This window comes from Carassius gibelio, chromosome B15 (genome assembly GCF_023724105.1).
Source record: "Carassius gibelio isolate Cgi1373 ecotype wild population from Czech Republic chromosome B15, carGib1.2-hapl.c, whole genome shotgun sequence".
NCBI lineage: Eukaryota > Metazoa > Chordata > Actinopteri > Cypriniformes > Cyprinidae > Carassius > Carassius gibelio.
This window is the reverse complement of record NC_068410.1, coordinates 20775792-20799377: the sequence shown is the minus strand read 5'-3', so window position 1 is coordinate 20799377 and position 23586 is coordinate 20775792. Positions and strand designations below refer to the sequence as shown.

Sequence of the window (23586 nt, the reverse complement as noted above, 5' to 3'; positions counted from 1 at the left end):
TATCATGATGCTTGCACCTCCATGCTTCACTGTCTTCACTGTGTACTGTGGCTTGAATTCAGAGTTTGGGGGTCGTCTCACAAACTGCCTGTGGCCCTTGGACCCAAAAAGAACAATTTTACTCTCATCAGTCCACAAAATGTTCCTCCATTTCTCTTTAGGCCAGTTGATGTGTTCTTTGGCAAATTGTAACCTCTTCTGCACATGCCTTTTTTTTTAACAGAGGGACTTTGCGGGGGATTCTTGAAAATAGATTAGCTTCACACAGACGTCTTCTAACTGTCACAGTACTTACAGGTAACTCCAGACTGTCTTTGATCATCCTGGAGGTGATCATTGGCTGAGCCTTTGCCATTCTGGTTATTCTTCTATCCATTTTGATGGTTGTCTTCCGTTTTCTTCCACGTCTCTCTGGTTTTGCTCTCCATTTTAAGGCATTGGAGATCATTTTAGCTGAACAGCCTATCATTTTTTGCACCTCTTTATAGGTTTTCCCCTCTCTAATCAACTTTTTAATCAAAGTACGCTGTTCTTCTGAACAATGTCTTGAACGACCCATTTTCCTCAGCTTTCAAATGCATGTTCAACAAGTGTTGGCTTCATCCTTAAATAGGGGCCACCTGATTCACACCTGTTTCTTCACAAAATTGATGACCTCAGTGATTGAATGCCACACTGCTATTTTTTTGAACACACCCCTTTCAACTAATTCAACTAATTGCCCAATTGCACAGCCTTAAGAGCGTGCATATCATGAATGCTGGGTCTCATTTGTTTTCTGAGAATCTACTGAACCTACTGGTAACTTGTTTGCCACGTAGCAAGAAAAAAATATACGAAAAACCTTGATTATTCTGGTTAGTCACATTGTACTGCTATTATTTTGAACAATACTGTATATTTAATTTATTTATTTTTGCAAACTTACAACAGGCACACATTGTAGCATTTATGATAGTTTACAATTGTCAATTGTCAGACTGTACAAACTATTAAAATGGACATGAGCATATGCAGAGTTTTACATCATCAATCTGACACGTTCAGTGATAGTGAACCACATTCACAGGTGAAATTGAAAAGGTGGCTAGCAAATGAAAACAATCTTTAGCATTCCTTTTGATATTGGCTTGTCTTGAAAAGAAAATAATAAATAAATGTGCCTCAAAACTTGACATTGGCAGAATTTAATCAGAGGTAAAAATTCAATCACAATGATTATTAATTTGCTGTCGATGAATACGCTAACTGGATTCTTTTAGCATTAGCAAAATTTGTCGAAATTAAAGAGTGTGCACTGGAAACAAACCCATGCTGCCACATCTGAAATCATGAGACAAGGTTATCTAGCGGTTGCGAAAAAAAAAAAAAAAATTCTCCCATACACCATGTTTAAAGTTTGAGGCCCTCCCAACATGGGAATCTGGGTATCAAAATTATTCCCGAACTTCCCAGTGGTAAACACTACATCAGAGGGCATTTGTGTGCAGTTTATTCCTAGGTAAATCATCTTTATGGAAGTTCCAAGAGCACGCAAAGGCAGCATAAAAACACCAGAGATACATCCAACAAGACCTGACAATACTAAGATACAAGGGCTCAAATACACCCAGGGTAACTGGCTAACAATACACAGTCGCAAACACTAGGGAGCTGACAAGAAGAAGAATAGAGAAAAAAATTAATAATAAAATCCGAACTTTAAGTCCAAAATAAAAAACAAGAAAAAGATTTTAAATTACATTATGAATGTTTCAATTTCTCAGAGTGGCTTGATTCAGAATACATGAAAAAAGTTGTTCTTAGATACTAAAACAGCATATCATGAGCTGAATGTGTATTAATCATTCATGTCGGCGCCAATAGCATTGTGGGTAAGCGCGTCACCATGTAGTGCTGTTGTGCTTCGGGAGACCCGAGTTCGAGTCTTATTGGGGAAGTCGTGGCCTAATGGTTAGAGGGTTGGACTCCCAATCGAAGGGTTGTGGGTTCTAGTCTCGGGCTGGAAGGAATTGTGGGTGGGGGGAGTGCATGTACAGTTCTCTCTCCACCTTCAATACCACGACTTAGGTGCCCTTGAGCAAGGCATCGAACCCCCAACTGCTCCCCGGGCGCCGCAGCATAAATGGCTGCCCACTGCTCCGGGTGTTTGCTCACAGTGTGTGTGTGTGTGTGTGTGTGTGTGTGTACACTGCTCTGTGTGTGTGCATTTCGGATGTGTTAAATGCAGAGCACAAATTCTGAGTATGGGTCACCATACTTGGGTGAATTTCACTTCACATCACTTTAATGAATACAGTGTATGGGGACCATATGAGCCATTTTCCCAGGACGCGTTCTTGCCAGGATTTTTATATTGCCTGAAATATCCAGTTTTTTGCTGTTTGTGCTGTGCAGATTGAACATTGTATGACATTCATAAGAGCTATAGAGAGCAGAGTGGACAAGGAGATGGCTCCTTATGCATTAAAATCACTCTCTTGGTACTTTGGTGTCATACAATGATCGTTGCGCAGCGACGCTTCAAGTTGAATGAACGAACAAACAGCTAACATGTACGTGTATTTGCATTGCTTTGAACGTTCTCTGTAAAACTCACTTTCTCACATGCCATGACTGGTTGATTATGTACCATACCTGCATGTTATTGGTCAAACTACTTTGCATCTTTTAGGCAATATAGAAAAGGACGCGTCCTGGGAAAATGGCTCATATGGTCACCCTAATACAGTGCCAAAATTCGCTATAAAAGGATATATCTTTATATATGATTTATACAGCAGTTGTTTCGATATTGTGTAACCTCACTTTCACAATTCTTTGCCAAATGCTGTTAAGGGCATTATTTTACAGCTTATAACTTTGGGTTTTAACTAGATCTGATTGAATATTGTAATAATTAATTCTACTGTGGTTCTGATTGTCACAGATCGTCCTAGCCCTCTCATCTCCAGCACCCAGGGCTCCCAGTCACCCGAATACTAATCATCCACACCTGTTCCCAATCAGACCATCATCAGCACTCTATTTAAGCACAGACCTCAGCCTCAGTCAGTGTCTAACCTCGAATTAAGAAAGTGTAACTTACATTTTCTCTATGCTTACCTGTGATGCTCCTGAATGTCCTGTGTCCCACCTTGAGGATTGTCTCCCTTTGCTACTTATGCCATTGCTGAGGTGTGCCTAATTGTGTAAATGAAAATCTTAACTATAAAGCCACAAAATAACTGTTATGCATCTCCTAATGAAACACAATAGTTGTTTGACTTAAGGTGGCACTCCGATTACAGGGTGTTTTTGTCATTTTTATGTCAAATAAATCTTGGTGTTTTGCTTTGTCAAAGCAGTGTTGTTGTAGTAAAGGTACACCGCTACAGTTGTGTTGCTGGGTTTTGAAGCAGGTTGGGTTATTTATTTATTTAATTTATTTATTTATTTTTTTCATTCTATTTACAGCAATTTCATTATCCAGTTGGTTCAGATGTGGATGAACTGTAGATGTATGCATACTGCCAGAGGTGGGTACTAAGTTAAATAAGTTTTTTTTTTTTTTTCAACATGTTTAATTTTAATAGGTTAACGCTATAAAAGGTATTTTATTCCAAATACGTACTACAAACTAGTTAGTGTATTCAGCAGGCATAATATATTTAAAATTGCTTCGGATGAATAAGGTATTGCAAGTATTAGATCCAACAACAGTAATAATACAGTGCGTTGACATAAGGAAAGGTACTTTTGGTACTTCTAAAAGAAAGTACTTCTGTACTTTTACTTAAGAAAAGATCAGTCATTACAACCTTTACTTGTATTGGAGTAATATTAGACCAGCAGTATCTGTACTTTCACTCAAGTAATAGAGTTGTTTGTCCACCTTGATATTAAGGTAACGATATTCAAATATGCATTAAAGTTTTAAATTAAATGTGTAAAAATGTTACTTTGAAATTGCATCCTTACACACGTTTAAAGAGGTCATCGGCTGGCCCTTTTCCACAAGTTAAAATAAAAAATATATAACATCCGTTTTTTTTTTTTTTTTTTTTTTTTTTTTGTGGTTGTGAATATATAGTAGGTATTTTGACCTGTAACTTTGAGATCATTTGTAAGGAAAGAAGATGTATTGGACATAAATGTGTTTTCTATTTTAAATGTGTTTTTTAAAAAAAGGACCTAAGACCTTCTTTTTCTTCCGTGTATCATGGATCATGGACCTCCAGGTGCCCTTGGGAAAAGCAACACTATTTTAAAAACAGTTGAGCCACTGTCATGCTACTGAAAAATGTGGTTAAAGTGCAACACAGTACACAAATAGTGCAGCAAGCCCTTCAGATAAAAATAATAATAAAATAAAGTTTAAATTTAGTTGATTTGAGTTTTTGTCTCTTAGCAGTATATGCTAATGTACTCCTACATATACACAAACTTCAGCAAATATGCTCCAATTTCTGCAGTCTCTTTCCATCTCTCCCTTAATACCGCCTGCAACTGACTAGCAATAGTAATCAGCAAGTGTTTCATTTTTGAAATTCTGAAGAGGGGTTGAGTGGGTTTTTGGTTAAATGCTGGAAATAAGTTCTGCAGTTAACTCAAGCCCAATAAATGTTCATGTTTCATTCTACAAGATAAAACACACAAGTAATTGTGATTACAGAGATTGTCAAAGATATGAAATGTTATCAAGCGGAACTGATGCATTTATTAGTAGTCCACTTTTAGAAACTATTCAAACTCAAACTTTCTGTTTTTAAATAAAGATTAGAAGTGCTGTCAGAAACTTAATGTTGATAACATTGAAGTCATGTGACTGTGGTATAAGTTGGTTAATAGCCCATGTTTAGTTTTTACTTCTGCCGATTGTATGTATTTAGGCTTATAAACTTCAAGTTGTGCTCTTCTGAAGAATATCATGATGAATAAAATACGTAAGGATCATATACTTTTATTGGACACAGAGCTTATTTTCTACAATCCAAGAGCCAGTTAAAAAAATAATAATAATCTCAAGAAACCAGGGAGATATGAGCAGCCTCCTATTGGGATGAGACTATCAAGGTTGCCAATTCCACGGTTTTACAATGGAATTGGTCTACATTTACACTGTAGCTGCGGGTTGTCTAGTCCGGGGGTTAAAGCAAGCTCTCCCCTCCTCCCAGAATGCTATATTCACAGAAGGGAACTGTGTAAAAAAAAAAAAAAAAAAAAGTCACCTGGAGGTGATTGTTATGATACTGTATGTCCCGCCCCAACTTCCTGTTTTCATTGGAAATATGCCAACATAGGAAAGAAATATCATGAGTTCTTTCATCAGTCTATCTGCAGAACATATAAAAGGGAAAAACACTGACCTGAGAATGACCGAATGAATCCCTGAACTACAGTACTCTGCTTGTTTTTTTTTTGTAATTTTGATCTTTCAGTACAGCCATCAATGAGGAAACACACAGCCTCCAGCAGTGACAAAGCTTAGTCGCTTATTCAAATACAGGAGCTGTCGGGGGGTGATAAAACAAATGAACTGCAGCAAAAATCAAAAGCTAGTCATTAAGCACCGGCGCATCCGCCCTAGTGCTCCTTTAATATTTGCGAAAGAGACGTAGAGTTAGCACCTCTATCAGGATCACCTGACCGTAGCTTTAACATAGTCATCTGGGAGACCGTAGTGCTGCTTATGCAAATTGCTGATTATGAATAATAGATCAGATGATGGCTATTACTGCGGTTCAACGGCTCACTGGCAATGACAGTGTACATTTACATGATGAATAATAAACGAGATATGTCTCATGGAGAGCTCTTACATGGAATCTCCTGCATCAAAAAAGCTTGTAAAGAGTATTTTTCATATAACCATATAAGCAAGTAAATGATTACACTGTCATTACACCATATGAGCATGCTTTAACCAGACAGGATGTTAATGCACAGCGCACATACAGTACAGATCCTACAATTTTTTTTTTTAGATTAACCAAGTAGTTGCCACCTCTTACTTGGTCACTTAACCTCTGGCTTAGAGTGAGAATGTGTTGAGTACCTGGAGTAAACCTGCTAATCTCACTGACAGTTGCACCCCCAATACTCATGGGGGCTCAGTTGTTCAAGTGGTTGGCAAAATAAATTGGTATAAACACCTGGTATAAACATGTATCTGATTTATGTCAGAATCCTGTGAAAACATCACAAAAATCTGTGACTAGATTTCATTGTTTGTTGAAGGCAAGGGTCTCTGTTATTTTTAATGCATAAGCTAACATACAATATGTACAATAGAGATGTGCATCTCCATTACTGAGGCATAACCTACGATACAATTAAGATACATATGAAGCAGCTAGCAATGAGATGCGATTTACCCCATTACTATGCAGTGCGATTTGATTTCGATTCAATTAAACACAATGCTATTCGATGCAATGGAAGAATAAAATTATCACATTTATTTATTTGCTTCAGACAGACAGCAAATCATAAATTAAGTTATGTGTCTTCTGACTTTAATGCCTCATAGCCTGTTTCATAAAACAAGTAAACCAAATAGGCCAGGCTTATGCTGGGAAACTAACCTGGTCCAGGATAGGCTTACTATCAGGTTAAGCTAAACTCTTCTAACACTGAACAATAGGAATCCAAATATATTACCACTGACTCTCTCACATACTATAGCTATGCAGCCTTTATTTCTGGTTTTATAGTTATCAGAACAGATAGCAGAACATTAGAACATTACAATCTAACATTGCTCTTTAAAGCTTTGAAATAATTAAACTAAAAGTTAAATCAAACTAATACATTTTATAGGAAATGCACATGAACTCATCCCAGATTAGTAATTATGACTGTTTTACATTTTATTTACCCATTGCAATAGTCACTTTACAGTTCCTGCTATCATAAAAATACACTTACATATAGGTTTAAAAAAAATTGTTTAATTTTGAATTATTGCATTCCGTCTGTTTAGTGTGTATGTGCGCACCAGCGCTCGTTCACAAGTGTAAGCCTCGGCCACTCCTGACAGCAGAATTTATATATTTGCATTACTATTTAAAGATTAAATGTGTGACATATCAGTTATGCACTGAGGAAAACACAATGTCTAAAATGCATTAAACAGCTCAAACATATTGGCTGTTTGCTATGGTGGATCGATTTGATCCATGATCGACATTAAGAGCTGCTTAAAGGTGCATAACATACAGTTTCACCCAATCTCATGTTAATCTTGAAGTACGTATAGAGAAATATTGCATCTATGGTCGCTGTGATTTTGCCAAGTAAGACATGTTCCTGGATCAACATTATTGTTCAAAAATATAGACTTAACCCAAACATAACCCTACCCCAAATTTATTCCTAAAATCAGTGTGAATTGATAGCTGGTGTAGAAGCACCTAGCCCTGATTTTAAGCCTAAAACAGATATTTCCTGAAAAGTTATATCTCAATTCTGATTGGAATGTTGTTTCCGGATCAACTAGGATGTTGATTCAGGAACTTATTGTGCTTGGTGAAGTCACACTCACCTGCATCCTTCATATCTCCAAATATCTTTGGTTTTATCATATTTCTAAAAGAAAGATACAAGGGCAAGCTTCCGGGGGCGTGCTGTGGGTGAGTGATGAGCACTTGAGCTGCCGAATGTCAACAAAACAGACATTTGATGACGTTTCACTTACTGTCTGCAGTTCTGAATCATGACCGGGTCATTTATAGCTGGGACCACTACATATTTCAATATCAAACGATGTGCAAATAGAGTGTTGAACTGTGCCATATCTATAAAACCTTCGTCAACAAACACACTTGTGAAACTTTGTTGCTTTCCCAGATAAACAGACTGTATCCACTGTTTACATAACACTGGGTTATTTAGGAAGCTGAATGAAGTTATCTTTCCCTTACAACCAAAAACACACTTCTTTGGAGACATTCTTCACGAGCAAGTCCCGTGCAGCGCTGCCACCGGATGAAGCTTGTTGATGACGCAATCTCAATCATGCTCTGGTCAGTGTGCACAGGCATGTTTTTCCAGGAGATATTACCATATAAGGAGTTCCACCCTCGTCTACATCATGAAGAGCCAAAAAACAAAGCTCAGAAACTTGTATGAACTTCATCGTTTACGGAACTGTTTTAGCCCCAATTGATTTGTTAGGTTATTTCAGGTCAGGTTTTGGACTTTAATCACTGCTTTTCCGAAGGTCTCCATAGTGTTGTTGGATGATTCTTCTGCACAATCTGACTTTGCTGCAGCCTGGAATTGAACTGCTGGTTTCGTCTGGTCAGAGGATAACTGGCCCCCAACTGAGCCTGGTTTCTCCCAAGGTTTTTTTCTCCATTCTGTCACCGATTGAGTTTCGGTTCCTTGCCGCTGTCGCCTCTGGCTTGCTTAGTTGGGGTCACTTCATCTTCAGCGATATCGTTGACTTGATTGCAAATAAATGCACAGACACTATTTAATCTGAACAGAGATGATATCACGGAATTCAATGATGAACTGCCTTTAACTGTCATTTTGCATTATTGACTCACTGTTTTCCTTATGAATGTTGTTCAGTTGCTTTGACGCAATGTATTTTGTTTAAAGCGCTATATAAATAATGGTGACTTGACTTGTTGTTGTGATATGTCAAAACAACACACTTGAGACGATAAATTGATCTACACTGATCTAAAATATTGCTCACTGATTATTGGTCAATTTCTAAACAAAAGTACATCATTAGTAAATATATATTAAAGGGATAGTTCATCGAAAAATTTAAATTATGTCATTAATGACTCACACTCATGTCGTTCCTAACCCATAAGTCCTCCGTTCATCTTCATCTCCGTCAATCATTCGTTCGTTATCTGGCTCGGCTCGTTGTTTATCTTCAGTTCTCTCTTCACAGTAGTTCAGTCAGCGTACTGTTTGAGTAAATGAATTACTCCGGGATATTGGTTTGAGTGGAGTTGGAGTGTCAGCCACATTAAAAACTTTAACAACTTAAGTCATTTGTGGATTAATGCGTATTGGAGACGTGAGCCATTTCAAACAATTCAGTTCGATTTGGTGAACTGGTTCAAGAAGATCTGGTTGCATCGAGTGAATCGTTCACAAACCGGATATCACTAAACTGCAGTGTTTTGAACTCTCTCACAACAGACGTGGAAGAGAAGACAATGCTGAATAAAGCCATAGTTTTTGCTATTTTTGGACCTATATATATATATATATATATATAATAGATATTGATTTAACTGCACTGATTAGAACAAAATTCTAACTGAATTAAGCTGGATAATTACACTAACTTTGCAAAATAATTTTTCGCAATTTATGAACTATTTATTTACGACACTGTTATTAAACTGACCTGAAACAACACTGAACAAAACTTAGTTGAATAAGGAGACTTTTGTCTTCCGTGGAGCTGCTTTTTTTTCATAATGGCGTTTACCTGTTTTTAACGTGAAGCTGCTTCAAACAACATTTATTGCATAAATTAAGTACACGCTAATATTATTAAATATACATAACACAGCCATAGTATTGAATAACACACATTATATGTAGTATTACACAGTGGGAATTTGGGAAAATAAAGCTATTTTAAATCAGTTTTGTGGGACCTTGGAAAAAAAAAGAGTCACACATTCATCAAAACACGACAGCTTCTAAAGAGAGTTTAGATCTGAAGACTTCCAGTTTTTTTAGACCTTTATGTGGTGAAATACAGTAAAACATTACATTCCATGTAATCACTTTCCTTTTGAATTTACTGCATTGTTGTGTCCTTGGCTGAGCACAGAATCTCCAGGATTGATTTTGCTCTATCCATCTGGATCTCTATTTTGATGAGTTGTGACTTTATCTGTAAAAGGGCAGGGTATGTGTAACATTACTGGCAACAAGGTCAAACCTCCAAGTTTAGAGGGGAACTTTCTCATCATCCATCATATCTACACTCTGGAATCGCTAACTGATGGGCCCATTTTCTTTGCGGCTGTCATGCTCATTTGTAATAAGCCCAGAAGAAGGACAGAGGAGAGGTAGCGGAAACAAAAGGGAGTGTTTTAGCAGGCCGCTTATGGAGGAGAGAGAATACCAGGGCAGACAGTTTTGGTAAAAGAGAGGTCAGTGTGTGCTAGTCTCCATTGCAGCTATCACCTTGAATCAACTGTTCAGCTAATTTGAGGGCTTATCCATCTCTAAGTAAAATACATGTTGCTGTGTAGTAAGAGCCGAAATCAAAACATTTAGCCAGGGGCACCTGTAGAATTCTCATCCATGGTTCACTTGTATAAAAAAAGAAATTGCAATTATAGGTCGCTGGAGCTATTTGTTTACATACCACCATTGTAATTAAAACTCTGTTACACTGTAAACTGTGCACAGTTATTAAGTAAACCATTCCTAGTTTTTCTGAACAGTTTATTACCTCAGTTGTTTTTTTTTTTTTTTTTAAATCGATGAGAGTTTGTTGAAACCTTCTAACTGTATGTCTCACCAACCAGCTAGAATATGAACTGTTTAACAGTAGGCTAAAAAAATACTGGCCACATAAAATGTGTTCTACAATCCATAGACTTTATCAGGTTAGACGTTAAACTGAATTTAATACAGATGAAAACGGTAGTATGAAAGCAGTTGTGGCATAATGGATAGAGAGTAGAACATGTAACATGAGGTTTGCAGGTTCGAGTCTCATGTCTGGGAGGGATTGAATGTAAAGCACTCTCTTCCACCCTCAATACCACGACTGAGGTGAGACCCTTGAGCAAGACCCTGAACTCCCAACTGCTCTTTGTGCACTGCAGCATATGGCTGCCCACTGCCCTGGAGGGGTGTTTACGGTGTGTGTGTGTGTGTGTGTGTTCACTGCTTTGTTTGTGCACTTGGATGGGTTTAATCCAGAGCACAAATTCAGAGTATGGGTCACCATACTTGGCCACACGCCACTTTACTTACAGTCTTTACAATGGCACACAATATATAAAGGTCCTAGATGAATGAATGAATGAGCTTTATTGCCAGGTATGTTTACACATACGAGGAATTCGTTTTCGTGATAGAAGCTCCGAAGTGCAACAGAATGACAGTGACAGAACATAAAACACACAATAAAATAATAAAAAATACAAATAAGTAGGTAAGGAATTACAATAAACAAATTGACAATTGTATGGCAGGTATATTACAAAAAGCAGTTATGTATGTACATGTATATTATGTGCAAAATGTAAGTGTACACTAAGTATGTGTGTTAGATAAATAGGTGTATGTGTATATAAATATAAATAGTGTAGGGTGTTCCACAGTTATTATCAAGTGTTCATTAGATGGATTGCCTGAGGGAAGAAACTGTTCCTGTGCCTGGTCGTTCTAGTGCTCAGAGCTCTGTAGCGTCGACCAGATGGCAACAGTTCAAAGAGGGAGTGTGCTGGACGTGAGGGGTCCAGAGTGATTTTGCCAGCCCTTTTGCTCACTCTGGATAAATACAGTTCTTGAATAGAAGGGAGGGATGTAACGATGATTCCCTCAGCAGTCCAGACTACCCTCTGTAGTCTTCTGAGGTCAGATTTAGAAGCTGAGCTGAACCGGACAGTTACTGAAGTGCAGAGGATGGATTTAATGATGGTGGAGTAGAACTGTTTCAGCAGCTCCTGTGGCAGGTTAAACTTCCGCGGCTGGCAAAGGAAGTACAACCTCTGATGGGCCTTTTTCACAATGGAATCAATGTGAATATCCCACTTCAGGTCCTGAGAGATAGTGGTGCCCAGGAACTAGAACTGCAACTAACGATTATTTTTTTCTGTCGACTAGTCTAACGATTATTTTTATTACAATAAATAATTAATCTAATGTTCTTTTTTTTAATTAGCTAATGAATCCTTTGGATAACTTTACAAAAAAAATATATAAGTACAACTTCTAATATAATATTTCAACCAATGTGGTTGAAGTTTTTACAGTATAAAAAATAAAGAGTCAAAGAATATTATTTTACTATGGTAAATATGAGTTTATGATAGCGTTTATAATTAAACCACAGTAGCCACAAATTTACAGTTGTCTGAGACGTCATGAAACGTTCTTTAGCATCACAAACCATAAAATGTAGTCAGGGTTCTGCTATGGTTTAGCATGGTTTCCAGAGATCTGGAGCTGATTCGGGGTAGCTCGGTGGCGCTCTGTCTTTTAATGAGCCGTTCACAAATCACGTCTTTTGCGCGCTCAACTTCGTTATTTCCAATGTAGGCGCGCGATATGCGTGCTCATGATGGAAGCGACGCGGTCGCTTTTCTAGGCGCGTCCGCGCCGCATCGAGTTAAAAACATCTCAACTTTTCAGAATGCCGCAAGCTCAAGAATATCAGACCTGAACCAGGAGGTTGGTGACCAGATCACACGGTAACCAGTTAATCCGTAACACCGGAGAGCGCCCAGATGTTTTCCTCTGAGGTGCTCGCGCATCGCAGTTGTGCTGTCATGGTACACCATCTCGGTTTTGCAAAGGGAACAAAGGGCCATTTTATTTGTCCTCTGTTTAAAGAATTTCCCACACTTTTGATAACAGTGGTCTCTGTTTTTTGTGATAGAATGCAACTTTCTCCATTCCCATTATGCCATTACTCGAGATGTAAACAAACAGTGTGATGCGTCGACGCATTTCACGCACGTCGACGTATTTTTGTAGTCGACGTAATCGATGACGTCAACGCGTCGTTGCAGCACTACCAGGAACCTGAATGACTCCACTGCAGTCACAGTGCTGTTTATGATGGTGAGTGGGGGGAGAGCAGGAGGGTTTCTCCTGAAGTCCACAATCACACAGATGGACCAATTAGTATACCATGGCAGCCCTCGTGTGAAGACTGAAGAGTGTAAAGACCATCGACTCCACAGTGCAGGGACATAAGCTTTTTTTTTAATTCATTGTCTTTTCTACACATTGCTTCACTTCTGTTTTAGTTTTTTAATGAACAACTCTTACTATGTGTTTCCATATCTCTACTATTACTATTACTTACAAACCACACATCAAACCATAGGCAACACTATCCTAACAACCTGCGCCTATGTCTGCTAATACTCTACATTCTTTTTCTACTGGTCTTTGGAATTTTCAATCTGCAGTAAGTAAAACAGATTTCATTACTAATTCTATTACTAGTCATTCAAGGCTAAACTTTATGGCTCTCATAGAGATGTGGATCAAACAAGAGGACACTGCTACTCCTGCAGCACTCTCCAATACTTTCTCATTTTCCCACACTCCCTGTCTGACTGGAAGAGGTGCAGGTACTGATCTGTTCATCTCTTATGATTGGAAATGTATTCCTTTACCTTGTTCTGAATATTAAGAGCTCATCTGAATCACATGCAGTCACTATTAACCACCATTTAAAACCAAAATTGTAGCTGTTTATTGACCCCCAGGACCACAAGGTAACTTCTTGGATTAATTAAATATACTGCTCTTAAACTTTCCTAATGATGGCACTACCCTAGTTATGCTTGGAGACTTTGACATCCAACTAGATAAACCTCAAGCTGCAGACTTCCACACTATGTAAAATCAGGCAATCAACTAGACCTTATTTATACACAACATTGCTCCTCTGATCATGTACTGGTTACTCAAGGGGTAAGTCTGATTACTCAAGGGGTAAATTTTCCATCACACAATCTGTCAAGCACATCTTACCAGCAAACATACACTCGTTCACATCCTTCCCTTCAATCTTTGAGATAGAAGTATCCAAACTCATCCTTTCTAATCATCCTACTACTTTCCCGCTTGATCCTATTCCACCTGATCTCTTTCAAGCCATTTCTAATTAAATTATGATTTGATGAAATCCGAGAGTGCAAAAAATAAATAAATAAAAAAAAATAACTATGCTATTCAACAACTCTCAGAGCTCCTCTCTTCTTTACATACAAAAAGTATTTCTGTAGCTTCATAAAATTATAGTTGAACCACTGATGCCTCATGGACTATTTTAATGATGTCCTTACTACGTTACTGTGCCTTGATTGTGGTAGTACCCTTGCTGTCTATAGGTTCAGAGAGCTCTTGGATTTCATCGAAATATCTTGATTTGAGTTCCGAAGATGAACCAAGTGTAACCGGTCCTTTTCTGACCGCTGCTACTATCATCTGCGTTGTGTGTAAGAAGGCTCAGGACACTTTCACTTCTGCTCACCAAAGGGGATTTATTGACAGTGATACCCAGCAATAACTTTACTCCATCTGTGGATTAATATGAATAAAGTTCAAATCTCTCTCATGGGCATTCCAAATACATTCCTCTCATCAGCAATTACAATGCGAACTCACTTTAACAATTGAATAGAACAATTGAGAAAGACACAATTAACACTGAAACAGAGTATTAACATAGTACAAGAATATAAAAGAAAATAAACAATAAAAGTGAAATACCTGTGGATTAATATGAATAAAGTTCAAATCTCTCTCATGGGCATTCCAAAGACATTCCTGTATGATATAATATTTGTTAGCTAATTAATGACTCAAAAGCATATCATACAGCCCACACGATATATATAACTTCATATTCTTAATCCACTCACGCATAAAATGTATAACACAACACTGCATACAGTCACAGAAGCACATGTAATACAATATTTAGTCAGTTTATACACTTTGCAAACTTAATTCACCGATAAAATGAAGAGCTCTGACAAACGCTTACCTCTCATCAGCAATTACAATGCGAACTGAAGAGAAGCGCACACTCAATTGAAAATGGCGTCAGTACAGCCCTTCCGGATTTCACTAAAATCCTCACTGACTCCACATCACCTGGTACAGGTCCACAATGAAACATTCATTAATTCAACTTGTGAGTTACCCATTAATGGGTCAAGAAAAACCTCAGGGTGATCAAGCCTAAGATCATCTTGGAACATTACGATGCCTGGTACACCATAATATGACCTGACCCTCAAATATCTTGTTTGGAGTCATCATGTCTTTTCATCACACAAAACAAAAATACTATCGATTACTTCTTAAAACAGAGAAAGAAATGATCCAGATCTCTTCTTCAAATGACTCCCTACACCGTGGAGGTTAAAAGGCTTCTGAACCATTGACTCAATTAATCTGTTCACTTTCTTCACAACTCTACCTGCCCTTGTTCTGACACCCTGAACATCAGGAACTGGAACTTGAGTGTCAGTGTCAATTTGAATGTCAGCCTGAACTTGTGTATCCATGTCACTGTCAAGGTTAACCTCAAGAGATGTTGGACTGGTTTCAGCTTCACTTTGAGGAAGATCACCGTTACTATTCTCTTTATGATTTGTGCCCATGGCTTCCTCAACATCCAAGTTCTGGACTAGAGGGCTTTCAGACTCTTGATTAACCCATCTCATGGTTCTCTCCTCCAGGTCTGGTGGATCGACGTTTTCGACGCAGGACTCACTCCTAGCACTACAGGACTCATCCTCTGACTCTCCTGCAGAAACCAGGAAGCTTTCCTCCTCATCAGGTGACTCAACAGGTAGGAAACGTATGTCCAACATCAAATTCCTGTGAACTATCCTCACATTCCCTTTTTCATCCTTGAGTTTGTAAGTGTGCGTCTGCAGGTTCCTGTCCACTACGGTGTACACTACAGGGTGCCACTTATCTGCTAATTTCCTCTTTCCTCTTTCTCCTTTATTGGCTACTAGCACACAATCCCCACTGTCCAGACATGTCCCTCTGACTTGCTTGTTGTAACCTTTTGCCTGTTTCCTCTGCTCTTTTTCAGAATGTCGCTGTGCAATCTCAGCAGCTTCATGGAGGTATGACATCAACGATTTTAGGTAAGTACCATGATCAACCACTACAGGGTCATGTAGTACCTGTCTGAACATAACATCCACCGGCAATCTTGGTACTCGACCAAACATAAGCTGGAAAGGAGCATACCCTGTTGTGTCATGGACTGTAGCGTTGTAAGCAAAGGTCAACATTTGAATTTGCTCTGGCCACTTGTGCTTCTCTTTTAGAGGCAGAGTTCGAAGCATACTCCCCAATGTCCGATTAAACCTCTCTACCCCCCCATTTCCCATTGGGTGGTATGCAGTGGTGTGAGACTTGGCAACTCCTGACAGTTTGAAAAGCTCCGCTAGAAGGGTACTCTCAAAGTTGGCTCCCTGGTCTGTATGGATGCGACTTGGGAATCCGTACACACAGAATACACAGTCCCACAGTTTCCTTGCGACTTGTTTTGCTGATTGATTTGCACAAGGAAAGGCGTGAGCCAACTTCGTGAAATGGTCTGTCAAAACTCACATCAACGGAAAGCTTTTTCCCATCCTCCGCAGTCCAGAAATCCAGACATACCAGCTCCATAGGCATGGAGGTCTTGATACTTTCAAGTGGGGCCAGCGCGGATGGTTCTGGAGCCTTGGCTATAATGCACCTTTGGCAGCACTTGATATATCCACAAATATCATGCCCCATTCCTGGCCAAAAGAATCGTTGGCGGGCAAGATGGGTGGTCCTTGCTTGCCCTTGGTGGCCCGCCAAGTCAGCCTCTTGCAAGTCCCTGATTTCGTTTGCAGTAATCATAGGAAGGGTATCAGCACCAGCAGGTACTAGATCTTGATCTTGATTAGATCTTGACTGAATTATCTGCACAGCTCTTGCTTTTGATGTTTCTTCCCACTGATCATGTAAACTTAAGCAGGCTTTGACAGTGGTTCTGTCAAAGGGGCAGGCAAGACAGGACTGAGGGCAGATCTGTAGGTTTTGAGCACCTTGACGAAAAGCTTCTCGAACTCCATCTCCATCAACCTCTTCGGCTTCCACAAGCAAATCACGATAGCGCTCCCTCATAAGCATGATGCTCACAGTCTTGACAAAAGGGTCTCTACTCAGAGCATCTGCCACTAAGTTTTTCTTCCCTGCTATATGCTTCAACTCAAAAGTGTAAGCTGCCAGTTTTGACACCCAACATTGCTCATAAGCGTCGAGTTTTGCCTTGGACATAATGTATGTGAGTGGACTGTTGTCTGTCCAAACAGTAAATGTTTGGCCTTTCAACCAATCGCTAAATTTCTCACATACGCTCCACTTAAGTCCCAGAAACTCAAGCTTATGAACTGGATAGTTTCTCTGTGATTTGCTCAGGGTCTTACTTGCGAATGCAATTGGACGAGCTCGCTCTTCACCTGCAGGCACTTGAGATAATGCAGCTCCCAAACCGTCTAACGAAGCATCTAATGCAAGAATCAGAGGTCGAGTGAAGTCATGATGTGCCAGAACCACACTTTGTAGCAAATTCTCCTTGAGACTAAATAATGCATGATCGCATTCCTTCGTCCAATCCGTGGGTTTGAGCTTCCTATAAGTTCCTGCTTTAATATCTCCCTTAATTCCTTTCGTCCTTCTTTGCCCAGCCGTAAGAGCAAAGAGTGGCTTTGCCAAAGAAGAACATCCAGGAATGAAATGTTGATAATAAAGGATCAAACCAAGGACGGATTTAATTCTCTTTGAGAGTAATTAGCTTGTCAGAGATGTTGGTGACTTTTATGGAAACCCAGCGATCACCCCATAATGGCGTGATAACTCGCCCGATCATGATGTCTCTCGATACAGACCTTGAAGTCGTTGGTTGCACTACAACTGTGCTTCCTGGTGACATGGGGACATTTTTTGGCAACTTTCCCCAGACAATGTGCTCCTGTCTTGCTAAAAGAGTAACACACTGTTGTAGCTTGATGGTTCCCACCTTGTCTGGCAACTCTGTGCCCTTCCACCGACAAGTGTTGGCCATTACATCAAGGAAATGCTCACATCCAGCCATCGGCTCCTTTGTCTGATTAGAAACAAGTAGCCAATAATCACTGTCACCCTTCATGCGATGTGCGAGGAAATTGTTCACATTTGTGCCAATGATTAAATCATCCCGCTGGCCAGGTACAACAAGAATAGGCACTAGGCAACTCTCCCCATAAATTTTCAATTCAACCTCATACATACACTTTGGCCTTGTAACTTTACCTCCACATCCTACTAGAATGACTTCCTGTTGAAGAAGTGATGGTGGAGGCAATACATTCTCACTTATCATCCTCTTTTCTACTTTGTCGCTGAAAGTGCAGGCCATGGACCCTGTATCAAGCATTCCCTTCATTTGAAACACATTATTTATACTGACTGGCGCATAGAACAATTAATCAAATGCCTCAACGGCCTGGACATTTTGTGCTATCACTTTGGTTCCAGTGGGAGCCTGTGCACATGCATTTTCATATAAGTGATGGAGATCAACACTCTCTAGGGTTCTTCGCTTGTGCCCACGCATCCCCCTTCCAAATGTGAGCCATCTAGTTTAAACCTGAAGAGCCCCTGAATGTTATCAGGCCAGGTCTCGACCTGTCACTTGAACAGTCTCTTACTATGCCCAGGCTGGAAGCACGCAAAGCCAAGATGTTCTCGGCGGCAATGCGTTACAGTGGAGTGATCTGGAGATTTGAATACTCTACAGAGCTTGCCTTGGGGCTGGTGAGATGGCATTTGGACATTTTGAGACCGTGCACGATCAAGAAGATTAATCAGAGTTCTCATACTATTGTCATCACTATCTATAGTGTGTGCTGTACTGATTCGACTACACTCAACTGGTTCTGTTGAAAAGCCAACATCCACTTCATCAACATCTTGTGACGTCTGAACATGAGTAGTGACATGTCTTGAAGTAACATGACGCTTTGACTTCGTTGACATCTGCTCTTTCAACTCTGTTTGGTACCTGTCAAGCTGTTCTTGTATCTCCTGTGCAGTCCATTTTTCTGGAGCTTTGAAACGGAACACTGAAGCTAGGGTGGAGTCAGGGCAGTACTTCACGAACATCATAGCCGCTTCTTGACACGGATTTTCCATTCGTCTTCCAAGCCTTTTTAAAGCTTCCTCCGCAAGATCCACTGCTTTATTCAACTGCACCCAATACTCAACAGGACCTTCTCCTGCTAATGGAACAGTGCCATAGAAATCAGCCAAGGGCATACATGAATAATTGACATCACTATGATGTTGTTTCAGGATGTCTATGATAACCTTTGGATTCTCAACTGGGTTTAAAGCTGAATTACAACGAAGAGTAACTCTGACAACATCTTTAGCTTTACCCATCAATCTGCTTAGAATCTCTTGATGTTGCTCTGCTAATGGTATTCCTCTCTTTCGCAGATATGTGTCCATCAGTTCCTCCCATTCATGCACCCCAAGCTTGTCTGACGAATCTCCACGTTAAACTGGGGGCTCCTTTGCCTCTGACTGCATGACCAATCTCACTCCAGTCAAGTTAAGTGAAGGAATATCTGATAATGTCTTGGAAGTATCTAACCTCTGTGTTTGTGCACCTCTATTCTCTCCTTCCACATAACTAGCTTCCCTTTGAGATGCTAAAATTGTCTGACCAACCTGTTGAGCAATATGTGCTATCAACCCTTGCCAGTTTGGATCATTTATGTCTGGAACAGCTAAGGGCAAAGTGTCAGCTGTTGGATTGGGAACATTATCAGCACAAAACATGAGGCATTTTGTTCACTCTACTCTCCCTTTCAATTGGAGAGACTGGAGTGTCACCAAATATTCTCCCCCTACCAAGACCCAACCCAGTCATTGTTTCATCAAAATCATCTCCATTTAAACTAAATGCCATGTTTGGTTTCGTACATAAAATAATTCCAACAAAAAATAAACGTCCAATGTAATAAACTTAAGAAATATAAAATATCAGTCTGAGAAAAATATTCACTTAATGAGGAAATGCACCAGTCAATATGGAAAATCCCAAATTTCTTCACTCACAAAACCATGAACCTCAAAGCAGCGTCCCTCTGTGACCTGACTGACGTAGATCCTGAAGCAAATCTTCATCCGGGTCACGGCACCAATGTAACCGGTCCTTTTCTGACCGCTGCTACTATCATCTGCGTTGTGTGTAAGAAGGCTCAGGACACTTTCACTTCTGCTCACCAAAGGGGATTTATTGACAGTGATACCCAGCAATAACTTTACTCCATCTGTGGATTAATATGAATAAAGTTCATATCTCTTTCATGGGCATTCCAAAGACATTCCTCTCATCAGCAATTACAATGCGAACCCACTTTAACAATTCAATATAACAATTGAGAAAGACACAATTAACACTGAAACAGAGTATTAACATAGTACAAGAATATAAAAGAAAATAAACAATAAGAGTGAAATACCTGTGGATTAATATGAATAAAGTTCATGGGCATTCCAAAGACATTCCTGTATGATATAATATTTGTTAGCTAATTAATGACTCAAAAGCATATCATACAGCCCACACAATATAACTTCATATTCTTAATCCACTCACGCATAAAATGTATAACACAACACTGCATACAGTCACAGAAGCACATGTAATACAATATTTAGTCAGTTTATACACTTTGCAAACTTAATTCACCGATAAAATGAAAAGCTCTGACAAACGCTTACGTCTCATCAGCAATTACAATGCGAACTGAAGAGAAGCGCGCACTTGATTGAAAATGGCGTCAGTACAGCGCCAACAGGAACTTTCATAATAAAAGTCTCTAAACAATAAACAACAGTATCGACATATACTGCTCAAAGAAAAACAGAAATAAATCAATAATACAATAAAAGGGATTTTAGTGAAAAAGAAAAATGTGTTACATTCAAACTGTATTCACTATAACTCATTACACAAGGTCTTATGGGTTTGGAATTTCGTGAGAGTGAGTAATTAGAACAGAACAGAACTTTCATTTTTGTTCAAACTACTGTATCAGTTTAATCCATAAGTTTCAATGACTTGGTTGAGAGAATGATTCAGTGACTCACACAATGACTCCAAGACAGTCATACCTTGTTTGAATAAATGGCCACATCAAGGCAAGCATACTTCCCTACTATACAGTAGGAAAATACAATTGTGTCAAAGTAGTATGTCTAAATTTGCAGTATTTACATAACATTAACATTATGTAACATTAACATAACATAACATTACATAGCATGCATACTACACACATTCTTAATTTTTGGACAGATTTGCCTTCACATATGAATCATTTATTTGACATATATGACATTATTTATTTTGTTAAACATGAAAGGAGAATTTTTAAAAGGATTGTGCAAACTGAGGCTTTTAAGCCTCAAAGGGACGAAAAGCACCATAAAAGCATCCTAAGTGTTCTAAAATGATGATAAAATCCAATCTAATGTGTTATTCATTTAAAATCTTGACAAATTTTTGAATAAATAGTTTGTTTGTCTCTGATGTTTTCAATAAATCAGCTGATCCTGAAGGTGAGGGGAAAAATACCAGGAAATAAGGAAACTGTTTTCAAACAAAAATCTAAAGACTCAGAATATGCTGTAACATGGTTGGACAACTTGCAGGATACTTTTGGATCTTTTTTTTGAAGCTTTAAAGCCATCATTAATTGCAATTGCTTGTAAAAGAGCAAACCGTACATTATTCAAAACAAATGTTGCAGGTTTGTAAAGGGGGTTAAAATTAGAACAGTTTTTTTATTATTATTTTGGGTGAACTATCCTTTTAAATAATATCACTACATCTGTATAGGTGTTTCATTAAAAAGAATGATGGAGGAGGTCAGACGGTGGCCGGGAATGGAATAATGTTGCCCAGGTTTTAGGTTACACATTGCCCAGCAGTGGCTCTCTTCTGAGAGGTCATCTAAACATCTAAAGATACAAGAGTAATTTATCTTCTGATCCTTGTAATGTAGAGTGAGGACAAGAATAAAATAAATAAAGAAAAAAAGAAAGAAAAAAAATCTATGGAGGAATATCTTCTGGATGAGCATATGCTGAGGGCTGAAATTAGTATTGACTAACAATCCAGCTCAATGCTGTCTATTGTCTAGGAACAAAAGTTATTTTAAAGCACTTGTCTGGGGCTGTTGTGGAATAGAACCCCAGATAACTGCTGAGGTTTGAGAGTTAAGCTTAAAGCAAAACAACAGTGGTGCTGAATTTTGTTAAGTCAGTAACCCTTTGTCTAGAGGGCATATCTGTCTGTGTCTGTAAGGCAATGCTTCTTTTAGAATGGATGCTGTTTGTGAATATGCTGATTTATATATAGATAGACAGAGACACAGATAGACAGATATATAGATAGATACATGTGTGTGTGTGTGTGTGTGTGTGTGTATGTATGTATGTATATATGTTTGTACTTGTATCGTGGAAGCTAATCTGATGCATATCCTATATTTCTACACATTAGTGCTGCCTACCTTCTTAAAATCTAGAAACCATTGGGATTATTTAACAGTTTGATCCTTGAAATAATTGCCATATGCGAAAAAATATATAACTGTGGTAACAGAACAATTAAAATATATATATATATATTGCATGCCTGTTATCTATGACACATCCTGTAGAAAATATCAAATATGATCTCTCTTAGGTCTTAATTGTTTCTTCTAGACATGCAGCAGTGGGATTAAATAGAGTGCAAATAGACCAAATATATAATAATAATATAATAAAAAACTAGCACAAACATTTTTGCTCACACTTTATATTAGGTGGCATTAACTACTTTAAAAAATAAGTACAATGTACTTATCATGTTCATATTGTATTGCAAAACACATTTTCTGCTATTGAGTTGGGGTATGGGTGTAAGTTGAGTGTAAAAACATGTATGTACAGTACACAAAAAGTGCATTGTACCAAATGATTTATTCAATTGTAAGAACATAGTAGTTATGGACATATAAAATGACAAATAATTTATCCTTTACCTTTCACCTAAGATTTTAAATTGTGTCATTGTTTACTTATGATGATACAAAACTGAATGACTTTCTGATTTCTGCAGAATGCAACAGAAGATTTGTTGAAGAATGCTTCCATATTTTCCCCCAATGAAAAATGCCCCAAAAAATACTTAATACTTAGTGAAACAGGATACTTAAACAACCATTTAAAATATTTTTCAAAAGGAGTATTTGCATAGGCGGAGTTTCACTTTTGTGCTTGGGGGGGCACCTACCAGCAGATGCGGTATAGCAGTTGATTCTGTTCCCCTCGGAATGTCTGTTTCCCTTACGCAAACATACTAAAATTCTTGCGTAGTTGCCGAGTTACTATACGTACGATCAGAACTAGCGTGCGCAAGAAGCGTGACTGGATGTACGGCAGTCAAATAGTTCAAAATACCGTCCTAAATCTTAAACTTGAAAATAAATTTAAGACGAGAGGTTTTTCAACTTGAAATGTAAAAACATAAGACAAAAATAACGCAACAACTGCAAGATTAATAATTTAAAAAAAGAACATAAACGGGAGTGTGAGAATCATTTTACTATGCTGCAGTGTAGCAAGAAATTTGTCCCTTTTTGCTTTCCTTACATCCAGGTGTGTTTGGTGCATTTGCACGCGGGTATGTTGCCAAATCCGTGGAATTTAGGCTACTTTGGGGAAATGTTTGATTAACTATTTGGTTGGGTTTATTACACGGACCTGGCAACCCGAGAGGAAACAGACAGTCAGAGGGGAACAGAATCGACTGCTACA

At 38.6% G+C, this 23586-nt stretch overlaps 2 long non-coding RNA genes across 2 annotated transcripts in view; both read left to right on the top strand.

Annotated features, from left to right (window-relative positions):
• Positions 1-1932: 1932 nt before the first annotated feature.
• Positions 1933-23586, top strand: part of LOC127972845 (uncharacterized) — a 75933-nt gene continuing 54279 nt past the window's right edge. The window contains exon 1 of the long non-coding RNA XR_008157209.1: positions 1933-2070. This is a non-coding gene — a long non-coding RNA (uncharacterized LOC127972845). The remainder of the gene's footprint in view (positions 2071-23586) is intronic.
• Positions 3059-4363, top strand: LOC127972839 (uncharacterized). Its single transcript, XR_008157157.1, has 3 exons — positions 3059-3177; positions 3457-3518; positions 4221-4363. It is a non-coding gene; the product is annotated as an uncharacterized LOC127972839 (long non-coding RNA).